The following is a 5,433-nucleotide window of genomic DNA, read 5'->3' as shown; positions in this document are numbered from 1 at the left end:
AACAGGCATTGTAGCATATCGCCATGGTGCTTACAGGTAGACATGGTAATATAAACCATCATGTTACTTACCAGTGGGCAGGGTAGTGACCACATGAAAGTCAGTTTGATACTTACCAGGCGGTAGGGTGAGACCGTACACAGACACACACTCACCCATCCACCATCTTCTCAACACTAGACACGAGATCTTCTCGCCAGACTAACGGAACTCTTCTACACACCAAACCACCAGCGTTACCTAGACTGTCCTATAGCTTGCTACAGTATCACTTTCACGTCCACTGTTCTCGCCAGCAACAATACCACTTCCAAGCTTTCTTCTCTAATAGAATACTTGGTCATTTCTCGACTCAGTCCTGAAATGCTCTTATGATGAAAAAGCGAAACATCGGTAATTCTCACACAGACCTGCCACACAAAGGTCCCTGGAAATGCATGAAATCAAAGGTCTTGAGAAGAACCAAAAACCAGTTGATGAAGTGCTTTACTCCTACGATGTATAAAATATAATCATACTTCATAGGAGAACTGGTCCTAGGAGAACTGGTTCTAGGAGAACTGGTCCTAAGAGAACTGGTCCCAGGAGAACTGGTCCAAAGAGAATTATTCCAAACCTATATATCATTATAACTGATGTAATTGTTATGAATACACAACCCAAAGAACTCTTTCCATAACCCTTGCTATAGCTCTAGAACCTTCCAATTAGGGGCTAATGTACCTTCAAGGCTCTGTTGAGAGGAAGCTATAGCAAAATCATTCAGGCTAACTCTAACAAACCGAGAACCAAAATAAACTAAGCTATTCTTGATGATATCAATCAAACAGATCAGGCAAGAGTACTTAATCCAGACAAACCAAGCTGGCCTAGCTAAACCCGGCTGATCCAGTTAACCCCGACATGCGAGGATAATCCAAACAAAGCTGATGATCCCTGAAATATGAACACGATCCAGATGAACGATGTTGATCCTGATGTATCTGCCTAATTCTGGATGTCCAAACTCACCCCGATCACTCACGCCAAACCGCTAGGGTCAAAGGCTCACACCTAGCCAAATACTGGCTACCTCAGAGGCGTGCAGCTCACCTATACTAATCAGATAACCAAGCTAAAGCCTCCATAACGACGGGTTAAAAAAAAAAAATTGGGAGTCACTGGGAGATTCTGTGATATTTACGACGATCGTAAACCCTGAGACGCGTCTCCTCCCTAATGCCAGGTAAAAGACTCCCGAACACCAAGGTCTTCTTGGAGATGAAGAGGAGACGTGAGTCAGGGTCTGTCACACAGTAGTTCTCCCTACCCTTACCTACCTCTGCCGTGGATAATAGGTCTTCCATCAGAGTCGAAGTCTTTCTCATATACCTCCTTAGTTATTTTTCCTCATTTCTCCTTCAATCTACCTCATCAAACCCCTTTAGTCTCTTCGCCTTATCATCTTAGTCGTCAGTCTTCCTCCTCTCCCTCCAACGTCCTTTATCGCCTATTCCCTCTTCAGCGTTTGCTCATATACGCCTTGTGTAAATTCGCATCTCTCATGTCATTTTTCCACCAACGGTTCTCCACCTTTTCTTTCATGTGCCAGGTCTTTCACGCCCGCATACCTTTCACCCGCTCTTATCTCCTCCTCCTCCTCTTCTTCCTCCGTCTTGTCTTCCTCTTCTTCCTTCTTCTCCTCCTCATCTCGTCCTACTTTTCCAGTGACCTCTACTTTTATGTCGTCCTCATCATCCTCCTTCCTTGCTGAAAGTAGATCTATCGTCTTCCTTCCTAACTGGAAGTAGATCTATTGTCTTCCTTCCTAACTGGAAGTAGATCTATTGTCTTCCTTCCTAACTGGAAGTAGATCTATCGTCTTCCTTCCTAACTGGAAGTAGATCTATCGTCTTCCCTCCTCACTGGAAATAGATCTATCGTTTTCCTTCCTTACTAAAATTAGATCTATCGTCTTCCTTCGTTACTAAAACTAGATCTATCGTTTTCCTTCCTAACTGGAAATAGATCAATCGTTAGACGGCTGGTGAAAGTTAACCACATTTTCTTTGCTTGTTTTTCACGAAGACAAAATTATATATATGTTATGCTTAAAGATAAGTAGTGTGTGTGTGTGTGTGTGTGTGTGTCTGTGTCTGTGTGTGTGTGTGTGTGTGTGTGTGTGTGTGTGTGTGTGTGTGTGTGTGTGTGTGTGTGTGTGTGTGTGTGTGTGTCTGTGTGTGTGTCTGTGTGTGTATGTGTGTGTGTGTGTGTGTGTGTGCTTGTGTGTGTGTGCTTGTGTGTGTGTGTGTGTGTGTGTGTGTGTGTGTGTGTGTGTGTGTGTGTGTGTGTGTGCTTGTGTGTGTGTGTGTGTGTGTGTGTGTGTGTGTGTGTGTGTGTGTGTGTGTAAGAGCTCATGCAAGATTCAGCGTAAAAAATTTGTGACCAAGTTACTTGGGGTCAAAACTAACAAAAAGAAAAAAAAACTTAAAACTTCTGGTATTTCGTTTTCCCTCGTCTTCCTCTCCACTGTACGCATCATCGATTGCTCTGAATTGACATATTTCCTCCATTTCTTGTCCAAATGACGGCACATTTACTCTTCTCTCCGATCAGGAGCTCAAATCGGCGTCTCTTCGGCTCGCTATCATCTCCAGTATTCCTTTCTTAGAAAAGGTGTCGTGGTATTCCTGTAGTCCAAGACTGCGCTACGCTCAGTAGCAGGGACAGAATGGACTCTTCTGAAGGGAAGAATCAGTCTGACGAGACCGTACTCTTGTTTCGTCCACTCACAATGCCACATCCTCGCTGGAGACGACTATTCGCTAACGGCATCATCTCATACAGTGGCTTAATACGAGCATTAGTCGCAAAGATGTAAACTTAACGTCGTTTCAGCTGACGGAATCTGATACTAGCACTAGCCAGCGTCATCTATACAACGGAGAGTAAATGTGATAATCATTTTCCAGGACTGACCACTTGTGTAGCACGAAGCAACTGTGACTCATAGCTGCAAGCCGCCCTGAGGCAAAAACTGGCCCTTTTTTCAAATGCAAGTCACGCAATTGTCACTTGGAACTTCATCCATCAGGCTTTTAAACATTCTCACTAGCAGGGATAATCTATCTATTCGAATGATGGTGTGTCACTTTGGGCTACAGCCATCGAATTCAAACACTCTCATCAGCAGATATAGTCTGTGAACCAGACGAGACTGTGCACCAGGCGAGAGCTGTTCGAATTCAAACACTCTCATCAGCAGGTATAGTCTGTGCACCAGACGAGACTGTGCACCAGGCGAGAGCTGTAACTCTTGGCTGTAATGATTGATTCAAACATTATCACCATAAGAGAACAGTTTTCACTCTTGTTTGTAGCCTTGATTTATGGCCAGGGTTGGCAACAGTGGGGCACAAGCATTCTCCAGCAGGTGGTGACAACGCGAGGCGAGACCGTCCATCGCAATCTTCACAATTGTAACACGACAAGAACACCAATATATATCCAGCCGGGTGGAGATGGAGAGACTAGTGAGGCGGGAACCACCAGACAGATGGTCACACTGGCACACTTAACGTCCAGCTGGGATTTGGTTGGTTCTGTATGGCGGTAAAATAGTGCGAATCCTCATTACTTACATCATGGTAGCCACTTTCTCATATATATATATATATATATATATACATATTTTTTTTTTTTTTTTTTTTCATACTTTGTCGCTGTCTCCCGCGTTTGCGAGGTAGCGCAAGGAAACAGACGAAAGAAATGGCCCAACCCCCCCCCCCCCCCCCATACACATGTACATACGTCCACACACGCAAATATACATACCTACACAGCCTTCCATGGTTTACCCTAGACGCTTCACATGCCTTGATTCAATCCACTGACAGCACGTCAACCCCTGTATACCACATCGCTCCAATTCACTCTATTCCTTGCCCTCCTTTCACCCTCCTGCATGTTCAGGCCCCGATCACACAAAATCTTTTTCACTCCATCTTTCCACCTCCAATTTGGTCTCCCTCTTCTCCTCGTTCCCTCCACCTCCGACACATATATCCTCTTGGTCAATCTTTCCTCACTCATTCTCTCCATGTGCCCAAACCATTTCAAAACACCCTCTTCTGCTCTCTCAACCACGCTCTTTTTATTTCCACACATCTCTCTTACCCTTACGTTACTTACTCGATCAAACCACCTCACACCACACATTGTCCTCAAACATCTCATTTCCAGCACATCCATCCTCCTGCGCACATCTCTATCCATAGCCCACGCCTCGCAACCATACAACATTGTTGGAACCACTATTCCTTCAAACATACCCATTTTTGCTTTCCGAGATAATGTTCTCGACTTCCACACATTTTTCAAGGCTCCCAAAATTTTCGCCCCCTCCCCCACCCTATGATCCACTTCCGCTTCCATGGTTCCATCCGCTGACAGATCCACTCCCAGATATCTAAAACACTTCACTTCCTCCAGTTTTTCTCCATTCAAACTCACCTCCCAATTGACTTGACCCTCACCCCTACTGTACCTAATAACCTTGCTCTTATTCACATTTACTCTTAACTTTCTTCTTCCACACACTTTACCAAACTCAGTCACCAGCTTCTGCAGTTTCTCACATGAATCAGCCACCAGCGCTGTATCATCAGCGAACAACAACTGACTCACTTCCCAAGCTCTCTCATCCCCAACAGACTTCATACTTGCCCCTCTTTCCAGGACTCTTGCATTTACCTCCCTAACAACCCCATCCATAAACAAATTAAACAACCATGGAGACATCACACACCCCTGCCGCATACATATATATATATATATATATATATATATATATATATATATATATATATATATATATATATATATATATATATATATATATATTCTTTCTTTCATACTATTCGCCATTTCCTGCGTTAGCGAGGTAGAGTTAAGAACAGAGGACTGGGCCTTTGAGGGAATATCCTCACCTGGCCCCCTTCTCTGTTCCTTCTTTTAGAAAATTGAAAAAAAACGAGAGGTGAGGATTTCCAGCCCCCCGCTCCCTCCCCTTTTAGTCGCCTTCTACGACACGCAGGGAATACGTGGGAAGTATTCTTTCTCCCCTATCCACAGGGATAATATATATATATATATATATATATATATATATATATATATATATATATATATATATATATATATATATGGGGATGAGAGAGCTTGGGAAGTGAGTCAGTTGTTGTTCGCTGATGATACAGCGCTGGTGGCTGATTCATGTGAGAAACTGCAGAAGCTGGTGACTGAGTTTGGAAAAGTGTGTGGAAGAAGAAAGTTGAGAGTAAATGTGAATAAGAGCAAGGTTATTAGGTACAGTAGGGTTGAGGGTCAAGTCAATTGGGAGGTGAGTTTGAATGGAGAAAAACTGGAGGAAGTGAAGTGTTTTAGATATCTGGG

The sequence above is a fragment of the Panulirus ornatus genome, chromosome 14, assembly GCF_036320965.1.
Source record: "Panulirus ornatus isolate Po-2019 chromosome 14, ASM3632096v1, whole genome shotgun sequence".
Lineage (NCBI taxonomy): Eukaryota > Metazoa > Arthropoda > Malacostraca > Decapoda > Palinuridae > Panulirus > Panulirus ornatus.
Note: the sequence above shows the minus strand (reverse complement) of the source record.